At 33.6% G+C, this 13,549-nt stretch overlaps 1 pseudogene; it reads right to left on the reverse strand.

The window, feature by feature from the left end:
• Nucleotides 1-1,766: 1,766 nt before the first annotated feature.
• Nucleotides 1,767-9,069, reverse strand: LOC127118391 (sodium transporter HKT1-like; annotated as a pseudogene).
• Between the last annotated feature and the right edge of the window lie 4,480 nt (nt 9,070-13,549).

The following is a 13,549-nucleotide window of genomic DNA, read 5'->3' on the forward strand; positions in this document are numbered from 1 at the left end:
TAAACTTATAAACGCGTCCAAAAATAGTTTTAAAATCTATTTTCTTCTTAAGTTAAAATCTCCTAATGAACTAAACAAAGCACTTTCGCTGTTTTTGAAATAGTTAAAAACAATTAAGTTTAGATAGACGTTGGACGGCTTTCGATCTTACCCAATGGAATTGAAGTGCGGGAAAACTTAAGTTGAAAGTTAAAATAGCCCTTAAGTGCTTCTACGAACAATTGTACAGATTATCGGTTCAATTACGATCCTTACATTCTAACCTTATAAATTTAGTTAGACATGGTAAAGTAAAAGTGCATTAATTTAAATAAAAGTAGTGCGAGTGCGGGAAATAAATAAAGTAAAGCGAGTGCGAGGAAATAAATAATTTAAAGCGAGTCCGAGGAAATAAATAAAAGTAAAGCGAGTGCGAGGAAATAAATAAAAGTAAAGCGAGTGCGAGAAAATAAATAAAGTAAAGCGAGTGCGGGAAAATAAATAAAGTAAAGCGAGTGCGAGGAAATAAATAAAGTAAAGCGAGTGCGGGAAAATAAATAAAGTAAAGACAAGTAATAAAAACCTGCTCCAATCGGAGGGTTGAATAAATTGCAAAGCGGAAATGAAAATGGCGGCAGGATTAACTTCCTTCCAAAGTGCTCCAAACTCGATTACAGACTCGATCACAGACTTGATTTCACAATTGTGGTAACACTCCAATGCGAAGCGATTATCACTTTAAAATACTGAATATATGCCTAATTGAAACAAATTGTTCTGAGTTTGCCTCTGCTCTAAGTTTGGATGCTTGAAAAAGTGATTTCGAGTTTCTATTTATAAGAAAGTAAAAAGATGGAAATGACAAGGATGCCCTTCAACTTGAAAATGGGAGGGATAACTTTTCCTCTTGTGGCGCCCGTCACAAGGCCTATCTGAGGCGCCTTAGTGGAAGTAGTGGGGAACGTGGCAGTTGAGGGAGGTTGAGCTTGGACACGTCATGGCAGGGTCTATGGCGTCAGCCATGGTGGAAGCTACAACTACAAAATGCTGAATTTTAGGGTTTTTAGCTCTTTTCGCTCATTTTCTCGATCGGGGCTCCGATTAAAGTAAAAACCTGAAAATAAAGAAAAACATAGTAATAACACAACAAAATAACAATAAAACAACTGGAATGCATGTGAAATCGGAGTCAAAAATACGGTAAATTTCAGTGTTATCAACTGTCACATTTCCTACTCTTCTTTTTTTTTTTAGGAAGTTTCTTAGTCCTTAAATTCTAAGAATCATAGGCCCATAAAGAAGCCAATCCGAGGCCTTTTGTTGTCTAATTTTTTCTCTTTGCTTGGGCTGTAAGTTTCATGTCCTCGGTTGAATACTCCTTGTTTTCTATCAATACATTAATTCTTCTTTAGTTATAAAAAACTAGGAGCACTAATTTTAATTATAATTATAAATAAATGACTTTTCTATCAATACGTTAATTATTCCTTTATTATAAAAATCTAGGAGCTCTAAGTTTTTTAATTATGATTATAAATAAATGAATTTTCTATCAATACATTAATTCTTTTTTACTTATGAAAAACTAGGAGCTCTAAGTTTTTTTTTAATAGTAATTATAATTAAATAAATAAAATTTTATACAAGGACTTGGATCCTCTCGTCTCCTAAATCTTTATTTCTCTTTTAATTTCATTCTCACTCATCATTAAAAGAATAAAAATATAACCAAGAGAGAGAATGAGATTAAGAATGATAGAGAGCTAGGTGAGGGAAAGAGAGAAAAATAAAGGAGAAGATCCAAAGTGGTATATGAACACATTAAACACATACAATTATATACGATTACATGGTCCATGATGTTCTTGTTCATGCATGTGACTTGTTTCACAACCTTAATTAGTCCTAAAACTACCTTATTCTATATACCAACACATGCAGATGCTTAAACACAATATTGTATCAGATCATCCCATTGAGCTATGTAAGATACTAGACATGCATAATCTCACTTATATGTTGTTCCTTCCACACTAGAACTAAAACATGAAATAACTCTCACGTGACACATCAACACAGAAAATATATACGAACTAGTATCAAACACTCATATAGCTAGGAGAGGTGCCAGGCTTTGCCTCCATTCATATTGAATTTCTTGAGCCTCCCAAAGAACATGACCAAGATAAGTATAAACTTCCCTCTTGTACTCCACCTACCCGAAAATCCAATCCATGAATCTTTGCACATTGGATCGGCTTTCAATTGTCTTGAGCAGCTATATCCTGTCGACAGCCCTACATTGCCATAAGCACTGCACACAATCTTATTTATTAGTATTTAAAATATTAAATATTATAATTCTTATAAAATCATGTAATTTGTAGTTTTGGCATTTATAAAAAATAATAGACAGTGGATTTGATGTCTAATATCTCTAACTCAATATTTTTGTAAAAAAATTCAAAATTATATATATATATATATATATATATATATATATATATATATATATATATATATATATATATATATATATATATATATATAATCAAAAAGGATATGAAAGTACTACAGCACCAAGTAGAACACAATAAAGTTAAACAATAGACATAAGGAGTATCCAAAAGTCCTATAAAGAAAATAAAAACCATAGAAGAGTGAAAACCACCACATAACAACTAGAGAAATAATAGCAATACAAGAAGCAAGGAACTCCAACAACCAAGAAGCTTAGGGATGGCAAAATAACTAGCCCGTCTTAAATTCATAAAATGAAAAACAGGACGGACAAGTTCGTCAAATAAAATTGGATTTAAAAGTCTAGCTTGTTCCGCTATGGTGGCAGGTTGACGAGTAGAGGATTTGTCCGTCTATTTTTTTTCTTTATTTTTTAATGGTTTAATAGGCTTATTTTTACATTTTGATTAGATTTTTCACTTATTTTTTATAGAGCATCTTTTTAACCAATTTTATTTAAAACAATATTGCATATATTCATAAATAAATGTATAAAATAGAATCCTCAACAAGTATTCCAAAACTATAGTACATGTATTAATCTTAAACAAACCAAAATAAATATTTTTAGGACTCAATAACTAGGTTGCAAATCCGTCCCTTTTTTGACAGGCTTAAGACAAGACGGGGCGGTATTAAAGCGGGGCGAATTGAGCGGATAGGCGGACACAAAATCTCAATCCAACTTGCAATTTTTTGGTGGGTGCTTAGGCCGGCGTGGCAGGCCACATCCCGGTTTACCACTCGTAATTAAGCTAGATGTCACAAACAAGAACCACCATCAACAAAACAACATCCTCCAAAAGCATCAAGAAAATATCACAACCCCAAGGAACTAGACCAAACACTCTCGACCCGTTATTTGCTCAAATAGATAATAGGATTCTCAAGTCAAATAGAAAAGTACATGATTAAAACGACAACCTTTCAAAATATCATTTCTAGGTAAAAGAAATCCTATTATCTTCCATATATTTCTCGTTTATTGGCGTACTAGAAAAATAGAGTTATTTTTAGATTTTTCAAATAGTTCACGCGATTGAATGTCAAATCATAGTAAGACCACCTATAAACCCCACAAGGAAGTGAAAGACTTAAAAGTACGGTAATATTACTTAGCAAGATAGTCACCCTTTCAAACTATAGAAAATATTATATCACATACTTGTTATCACATCCTGGATAACAAACAAGTGAGAAAAAAATTCTATAAGCCCAAAACATGACTCACAAGAAAGGTCATCTCGGACAAGAATGATATGACGAGGCTAGCTGCACCAAATAGAAGCCAAAATCTATTCCAAAATATTAGAGGAGGTAATGGAACCATAATTTTCCTTAAAAATTCTTTATAAGTGGATGTAACATAATAGGAACTATCAACCCCAAGGTACCGGTGCAAGCAATCTCTTTTCAAGGAAAAGGTAGTACTCTAGATAGTTAGGAGAAGGTCATCGATCAATTCTTGTTCATAGAAAAATCTGGATCTCCTCCACTACAGTTTCCAATCAAAATTTCAATCCTCCTATAAGCCGGTCTCAACCACCTTCCCTCCTCTTTGATCTGAGATAGGATAAGTCATATGAAACATAACTTTAAGTGGGTCGGACACTACCCACGGGTCATTCCAAAAAAAGGGTAAGCATGTCATTCCTCATCTTCCACCTTAAACTTTCCAGAAACCAATCAAAAAGTTTGTCCTTCATAAAACCTAATAGAGACACCCATCACCATCGGGTAGAAGAAGATCAAAACCTAGAAGACCTACCTATAAGAACGAAGAAATTTGACCCTCTTATATAGCTGATATAATATCCCTCCAGAGACTATAAGTGACTCAGATCAACATCTACCATCTCATCTACGAACATGTACCTAATAAAGCTAGATTAATTAAGGGGAGATCCCAAACACCAAGGTCACCTATCTCATTAGGCTTGCAAGTATTAGACCATTTAAACCAAAGAATCTTAACATTATCATTCATTCCACCCCATATGAACCTCCTCCAAATTTAATGATTTCAAACCTTAACAAACATCTTTGAAAAAAGACAAAAAAAAAATATAAATGTCACAACTAATCTTTCAAAATAAATTAAATCTAATTAACTTATTTTTTTGACAAACTATAAAATCCATTGCGAAACAACTATTAAAATCAATCTTTTAAAGATAAATTAAGTCTATTTAAGTGATTGACCTCTTCTAACGTATATCTTTTATATGCATATAATTTGAAGAAAAATAATTATATTTGAATTTATTTCATATATATATATATATATATATATATATATATATATATATATATATATATATATATATATATATATATATATATATATATATCTAATTTATTTATTTTTAAGTTTAAAAGTGAATAGTTATTATTGATAATAAAAAATATATAATATCTTATTAAATTTATGATAAATAATGTTTGGCGCCAGTCACATGCTCAATACGGTATAAGTCTAATTACCATATTGTTAGCCAAGAATTTTCAAAAGAACATGTCGGACGAAAAGACATTTTGAACGTTGGAAGACCATTAATTCATAACATTATAAACAATAGTTCTAGTGGTAGGATCAAGGTGGCAAAAAATATTGTAAACTTTAATATACACTGAAAGTACCCACACACAAGAGAGAAACAAGTTTTTATGAATAAATGTATTTGCCTACTACTTTTACATGTATGTAAATAAATCTCTTTTCAATTGAAGTTATTCTTTACTTATTTTTCTTTACCATTTAAGTAATCAGTTTCGACCTAGTCGATATCACGTAGTCCGTTTACTTTCAAAACTTGATACTTTTACTAAGACATCCAACATTCATGGCAAACAATCCGACAATATTAAATGCATACTCTCTTTTCTAAGAAAATTAGCACAAGTTTGCCCAAGAATTTACTAGTTTGATCATTCAAACAATAAATTTAAAATTAAGTGATTGTTTATCAAAAACACCGGTGAACACATATACCATATATAAGAGATTATATATGTATTCTAAGGTATGATCCTAACCACAATTTATTTCATTCCCTTTTGTTCTCTCACTGACTTGGGTATTTGAGTGTTAACCTTACAGATACACCCCACACTACCATACTAGAAGTCTAGTACATTATTCATTGGATCAACTCAACCGTGTCACCAACAATTTTGGTTCCATTACGAAACAATGACGCCGTTTATGGGAACTCGAAGTTTACATCCTGCTCCTTAGCCTCGACTGAGGGACAATTACTTCGGACTAATCAAAATAGTCTCGCATTGCTTAGGAGTCGAGACTAAGCAAAGTTTATACACAACACTCATACACCTCGACATTTGGAACATTTGAGTTTTAAATTTCAGTGGATGATGAAGAATTAACATTATTACAGGTATATTCTCTATGTTGACCATTATAAAAATGAAGGAATAAAAAGAAAATAAAACAACAAAATGCAAAAGGGAAGATGAGATATAGTATCTAAAAAGAGAATGAAGGAAGGAAGCAGTTAAAAACAAGCGAAGCTTGGATATGACAGTGAATTTGGGAACACATAATCCAGTTTAAAAGAGAGGATGATGGAATCAAAGGTCACTAGAATTCATGAAAGTAGGAAAGGGCTTATAGAGAGAAAGGTAAACCTCAATTTGCTATAACGAGCAAAAATGGTTTAAAATATCAAAATAATCCTTATATAGTAAAGCAAGGCTAATAAATCAATGATCCAAAATGAAAGAAAATGAGAAGATGAAAAGGAAGAGTCAGATCTTGCCTCAAAAATAAAACGACACTTAAGTGCACTCGAGCTTTCTAGGTGGAGGCCACACCCTAGGACCGCATGTAAGGAAATCTTGTAAAACGTCTCAATGATAAGACTAATATTTAATGCACCTGTCTCACAGATTTGTTTCACTTCTCCACATAAAGACTCTAAGATAGAAGACTCATTCCAATTTTCTAAAAGGCTTCCCAGGCGCTACACTTATAAACTTTAGGGAGCAACTGTTTTGAATCGACTACATATCATATGTGCAGTCTAAGGTATTGATCCTAACCATAATTCATTTAATTTATTTTTCTTCATTGAAGTGATAACCTTATATGTTGTCACCGTATTAGAAGTCCAATGCACCGTTTCTTAGATCAATGATGTTGTTTGGTCAACAATTTTGGTTCTATCACATAACAAATATTAAATTCCATAGTCAGGCCATATTGAATGCCCTACATATTAAATAATATAAATGTAAAAGAATAACTTAAATTAATCAATAAAAGATATTCCACTCTTATGAAAAGAACATTCTAGCACAAAAGATAATTGGAGAGAAAGTAGCTTGCCTGATAACTTCTAGGGTGATATTTAAGACATTGAAGTTGAGGGGATCTTCTTTTAAGCTTTGTCTCTCAGTGATGCAAATGAGAATAATGAAAATAACCAAATATGAGAGTTGAGAGAATACAAGACACTCCACTAAGCTTTTTTGGTCTCTCTTCACATCAATATTTGTGTGGTCCCTTACAGGTAAAAATGTGGTGTACGGTGGGAGATACCTGTTACAATTTCCAACCAATATTCAAACACGTGTATAATAATTCTTATATTATTATATAATTGCTATGTGCATATCAAATATTAGAATTTCTTTTGTGAGTCGTCAAATTGCTATCATATATTCTAGTTCCATCCTCTGTGTAAGTGGGAAAATGGAATTTATGCAAAGCAATTTTCCTTTCATGATAAATTAAACATTACATATAAAAGAAATTATGTAAGATCTTTTTCTTGGTTAAAACAAAATATATAACATCTACACATACCATGAACAAAGAACAAGATATCAACATTGAGTAGTGCATAAAAATTCCATTAAGCTTTGTCGCTATCTTGTACCATTCTATATTTAATTTGATTATGTTGTTTGCCAAAGTGTGCATACGACTAGGCCTTATCATGACATAGTTAAGTGAAATAATCGAATTGAATTGAATTAAATTATAATAAAAATTTATTCAAATTAAATTCAATTATTTTAATTTACTTATAACCGAATCAATTAAAATAATTGGTTTATGTATTATTTAGAAATTTCAAATCATATCGAATCTTTAGAAAATATTTTTTCTCAAATTCAACAATTTATTAAAGAATCGAACTATTAAACTATTTTTCAAATGTTTTTTAAAAAAGTTTAAAATTTGCTTTTAATATTTTTAAAATTGGTTCGTATCGAATTCAATTTCGATTTGATTCGGCTTCAGTTTGGTTCGATTCTAAAACCATTTTATATAATATGATTTGGTTTAATAAACAAACGCTATGATTATTTTAACTTCAGTTCCGTTTAATTTGACGCAAACAAGAGAGAAAGAAACTTACATCATGACAATGAAGAGCACCAATATAGCTGAAGAGATGGTGGAAATATCAAAAACAGATTCACCAGAATGCCTAGCGTTTGTAACTTGAAACAAAGACGCAACCACTTTCTGATAGAGATTAAGACCCTCCATAGTCTTCGAACTCCACTCCAAGGAACAGAATAATACAAATTGAATAACAATGAAACCAAAGACAGTGACAACAAGGTTCCAACAATGAAGAGGAGATAACAAATGGTCATAACCCATTTCCTTTGTGTTCTTCAACAAGTAAGAGAATTCTTCTCTTTTAGTAACATTTTTCAAAAGTGTTATGAAAAGCCTCAAACATGATGGATAAAGGGTATTACCTAAAAGTGTATGTGGAAGTATAAGAAGAAGAAGACCTGAATTCTTCTTGAAAACAATCATGTTCTCATTGGTTGGTACATAACCACAGCTTGCAAATGTTGAAACTATTGTAAATAAAGAGAATGTTTCTATCTTGATGCCTTTGTTTTTTAGTACATGTTTTGCACTTGGTATATAGGCTAAGTACAAAGTCACAAAACGAAAACCAAAAAAATGAATAATTATAAGATAAGCCAAAACTACATAACTTAAATACCTAAGAGAATTATACTTTATTTTATCTTTATTGTAAATATTATTATCATCACTTTGTGTAAGTTCAATTTGATAAATATTAATTGGAGGGGATTCATTTTTGAGAGAATGATTTTGGGTGAAATTGAAGAACCTATCAAGAAAAAGTTGAAGCATGGAAGTAAAAACTTCACCACCAAGTAGCATAAGAAAGGTAAGAAGAATGAGTTGGGGATTAGAGAAAACTTCCATTTCTATTGATGTCATGCTTGAAACAGTGGAAGCAGAAACTGAGGTGTAAAAGAGATCAAAATCATTTGGTTTAATAGATGATCTTGGGTTTGAAAACTTGAGGCCCAAGTAACCAAAGAGAGAAAGGAGAATGAAATAAAAGAGTTGAATGAAGAAGTTGTTGAATTGGAATTTGTTAGGGAAGAAAGTACAAAGATGTTGTGAGTTTTTGGCAAAGTTGTTCTTCATGGTTGTGTTGTGCTTAAATGAATAACTTGTTTGGTCGCAAGGAATGTCAAGTGGGAAGATATTTATAAATAACCAAAACAATAGGAAGGTAGTGAGTGGTATACTATAGGCACATTTACTTCATATGAAAACACTAGTAAGATGCCATGAATTTGCACGAATTTATTGATTTATAGTTCATAAATAAAATCGATATTATAAAATTAAAAAAGAAATCATAAGTATTTCTCCTATTTTATAAAATATTTATTTATTTTATTTGGGAAAAGTCGGTAAAGTATTATGACTAGTCTATTGTGAATTTTTCCTTTGTATTTTGTGATATATATATATATATATATATATATATATATATATATATATATATATATATATATATATATATATATATATATATATATATATATATATATACTAAAGGGAGATAAGGGAGTCTCTTGCTTTTATGTTTGGGTCAAACGTGTATTAGAATCAATTGTTTGTTGTGGGTATGTGAGTGGGGTTCAGGGACGGTAGCCTCACGTTATAGTTATAGTTCAGAGGTATTATTGTAAATTGGGTCGTAGTATTATAGATATGTTGTTTGTAATACTATAACCTTAATTAGCACCGAAAATATAAAGGAGCTATAACTGCTTTATAATCACAGAGGTAGGAATCATTGGTCAAACAACGTTAGCAAAGATCGATCATGTTCATTGTCTTTTAATTTTGTTACTTTTTAATTATTTATATTTTTGTTGTTCTAACAATTGATATCAGGTGACGATTAACCATGGTGCAACATTTTAGGTGACAAGGTTCGAAGGGACGAATAATTCTGGATTATGGCAAAGGAAGGTTTAGGATTTGTTGGCTCGGCAAAATTTACGGAAGGCGTTGTGTGAGATGAAATTGACTGGCTGTTTATGCTGAAAAATGGTAAACAACCGTTGGTCTCTAAACGTATGAGTTACTTGCAGGATCAACTAGTGAATCCTAGGACACAATGCTTAAGAATCTAATTATTGTTAATTTCTCTGTATCTTAAAGTTACTGGTTTCAATTAGGTCGAAGGGAATGTATGAAATTGATATTATAATGAGTATCTCGACTTCTTGCAAGAAAATAAAAATAAGGAATAACAATGTTGAATGTACTCGAATAAAAGTAAAGGCTGAAAAAAAGATAAAGATGAAGAAAGCAATGTAAATTGAATAATTTAGAAAACTTTGCAATTAACAATAAACATGATTTTTCATGTGCACTTACATTCTCTTAGTCATTCGCTCGTTTCTCTTAAGAGTGATACTTTGTGTTTTCAGTGAGATTTTTGTAATACAATGAACACCCCAACTCAACCTAATGAACTACCATATAGACAAGCGTACAATAATTACCCATTAATGTCCTTTCTCCCTGGTTCACCACGTGTAGTTCTGCATGCAATTTTCCTTCCAACTTCCTCCACATGTCCTTTTGAGATAAGAACCCAAGCAGTTATCAAGATTTGAATGTGACCTACTCGCGCCCAAACAACCGCTTCTTCGACCAACCTTACTTGCAACACAACGCCTTCCTGGTCGGAGCAATTGGTTTTGAACTGCTTCTTTCAACAACCAAAATTTCTCTAAGTCCTAGAGCATGGTTGAACCATAACTCTTCCAAGATTTTCCCTTGTTTGCTGGGTATTCCTCATTGGTCGAAAATCCCAACTAACAAATTGCCCCGCAAAAAGGCCTCCTTCGACATTTTTATTAGAGATAGAGGCATTTTTTACTTAATTGTTCACCTAGTGAGATGACATCATCTCATCATGACGTTTCTTTTCAACTGTCACCTCGAGACCATGATTTTTCCCACATCCCATACTTCTCATTATCACGACGCCGAATAAATAGGGTAGGATCAACTTTGTGCAGTAACCTACCAATTGCCGCTCTCATTTCGGCGACACGTCACCCCACTCTCTTGTACAACTCAACAAAGGAAACTGATTATTTTTTTTCTCATTTTCCCTATAAATAGCTCATCTTTAACCTTTCAAACACTTTTCCCACCATTTTCTCATCACATCTTCAACTGTGAAGAAAATCTTCAGATAACTTTCTTCAAAACATTTTTCACTAAAAACTTGGATTCTTGCAATGACACCATGCAACAAAAATGCTCTAGCAAAAGAACCTGTTCCTCAAGCTTATGCATTGGACCATGTCACTGCGGTTGGAAACCGGGAATACGTACTAGAACCTCCTAATCTTGAAGAAAAACTCAGGATCTTCAAATCCCCGGTACTCGTCCCTTTTACTCTATCTGGTAATGAATACACTCTGATGGGTCCTATGCTTGACCCTAAAGAGGAGCTTTCTAAATGAAAAGACTTTTTCCCCTCATATCATAAGACTAGGCCTGTGATAATCATTAAGAAACAACTAGATTTAGAGTACCAGAATAATGACTTGCGAGTTTTCCGCTCCGCTCCCCCGAACAACAATAATGATTATATCTCTTGGTTGGACAAGATAGAAACCCAGATGGGTAACACTTGGAAAGATATGGGTATCTTCGACTTGATTTAACTTTCGAGAACTGGCCCAACATATTGCAAAAATATGCTTGTCGCCTCAATTTGATATTAGGGAAGTACACCTAATACTTTTCAACTTCCACGTGGAATATTAACCCCCGCGCTTTTCGACCCTACCGACCTTGACAAGGACACTATCGACTTTGACGAAAGTCGTGCTGGTTTCACGAAATACATCACAGACCACCATGTTGATGACAACCCTGAAGTGACTATGGAAGAACACATCTCCTTTTTTGGCTTTATGGTTATCCAAATGTGTTTTTTATTGTAAATCTCTAAAGGTAGCAAAGAGGTACCTAACTCTCGCTAATCAGCTGCATGAAGGGAGAAATGCCAACCTTGATCAACCTTTTTTAGGATCCTTATACACCGCGCTAGGTGAAGCAACTAAGGCTTTGAGGAATATCACCCTTTAAGACAAGTTCCTGCTTACTGGACCCTTTTGGACCCTCTAGTTGTGGCTTAATGCCACTTTCGAAACCTAATTAAAAATTTATCGTCCTAATGATCACGACCCAGTTATTAGCAAATGAAGATGTGAAGGAATTCTACTGAACCTCCTTACTCCAACTGACAAAAGTAGAGCGGACCGGGAGGCCTTCGCCCAATACCTACTGATGTTTTCCAAGTGCCACAATTTTACTCCAATCATGGCTCCCTTCACCAAGAGGACTCATGGTCATGAGTGGTTTACTCGACAACTCTGATGAAATGGGGACAAAGATAAGGAAACCAAACAGATATCGTCATATTTCCTAACACCCAGACTCCTCTCCATTCGCCTTGAGTCCACTAGAGAACACGTGAGAATCGTTGCCTACCAACCCAATTTGGTGACGTGCCAATTTGGTATCTGCCAAGCCATTCCCCGTCCTTTTTATAAGAAGAAGAATGAACTTTGTCTGAGTACTGTTATTTACTCTAAGGATGATTGGTTGCAATGGTTTACCCATCACGCTGATGGTCGACCTCATCTCAGTATTTTTATATTCGAGTCCAGCCATTATTGCACCTCTGCATTCGACACTTGGTGGAATGATTATTACACCAATGAATTCTTGGATTTTGTTACCATTAGACAATATCTTACGGATTCTTTCGCATCCTTGGATAAGAAGTTCAACAAAGGTAGATTGACTCAAATAAAAGAGATTCAAGCTTTCCATAAATACTTTGAAACTATATTCAACTCAAACGATCTTAGGTGGGTGATCCAAAAGGTGGGTATGACTCTCAAATATAAATTGATGGCGAAGCTTCCAGATTTGAAAATTCCTACTTATGTCAAACATAGGTATAGCTTTGCTCTCAAAGCTTATACTCCAAAATTTCCCCTCCGCCGACTAGCGATATGGCTCTTGCCTTCGCCCCTCCATTTCTACATGGTTTGTTTGCAGGGAATTTTTAAAGATACACAAGAACGAATGTCTGAAGCCCGTGCAACATGTAACTCCTACTAAGCTGGATCTATACAATTTCAAGGGTTACCTTCATGTCGACATAAAAGAAGTCAGGGTCGAAACTCCTATACATGAGGGTGCGGAAAGCATCAGATTTTTATTCAATCTTACTCCATATAACTTTCCAACTTCTAACCTCTGGGTTCTTTGATATTTTCTTCTTAAACCAACATATGTCGTAGTTAAGAAAAGGACCAGAGAAAAGGCCAGGGCTGAAACGCTTCTCAATCAAACCAATGTTGAGGAGCCCTCATCTAACCCTGCTCAGGTTTATAGGTCGCAACCATCAGAACCCTTGGTACTTTGCTGCTTTTGTTTTTACATTTACTCAATATTATTTCGAACATTTTGTTTTGCAGATCGGTGATCAAGCTGTAGACAATGGGTCTGGCCATGCGACTACTGATCCTAGTAAAGCAGAAGATTCTTCTTCGGAGTGTGCTTCTCACAAGAAGAAAAGTAAAAAATGGTGGGTCGAGGAGAATCCCTGCTAGTCCGAAGGTAGCTCATATTCCCAAAGCGAAACAAGGGGAGAAGATCCCTACTAGTATTGTGGCGAAAACTACT

The sequence above is a fragment of the Lathyrus oleraceus genome, chromosome 1 (assembly GCF_024323335.1).
Source record: "Lathyrus oleraceus cultivar Zhongwan6 chromosome 1, CAAS_Psat_ZW6_1.0, whole genome shotgun sequence".
Lineage (NCBI taxonomy): Eukaryota > Viridiplantae > Streptophyta > Magnoliopsida > Fabales > Fabaceae > Lathyrus > Lathyrus oleraceus.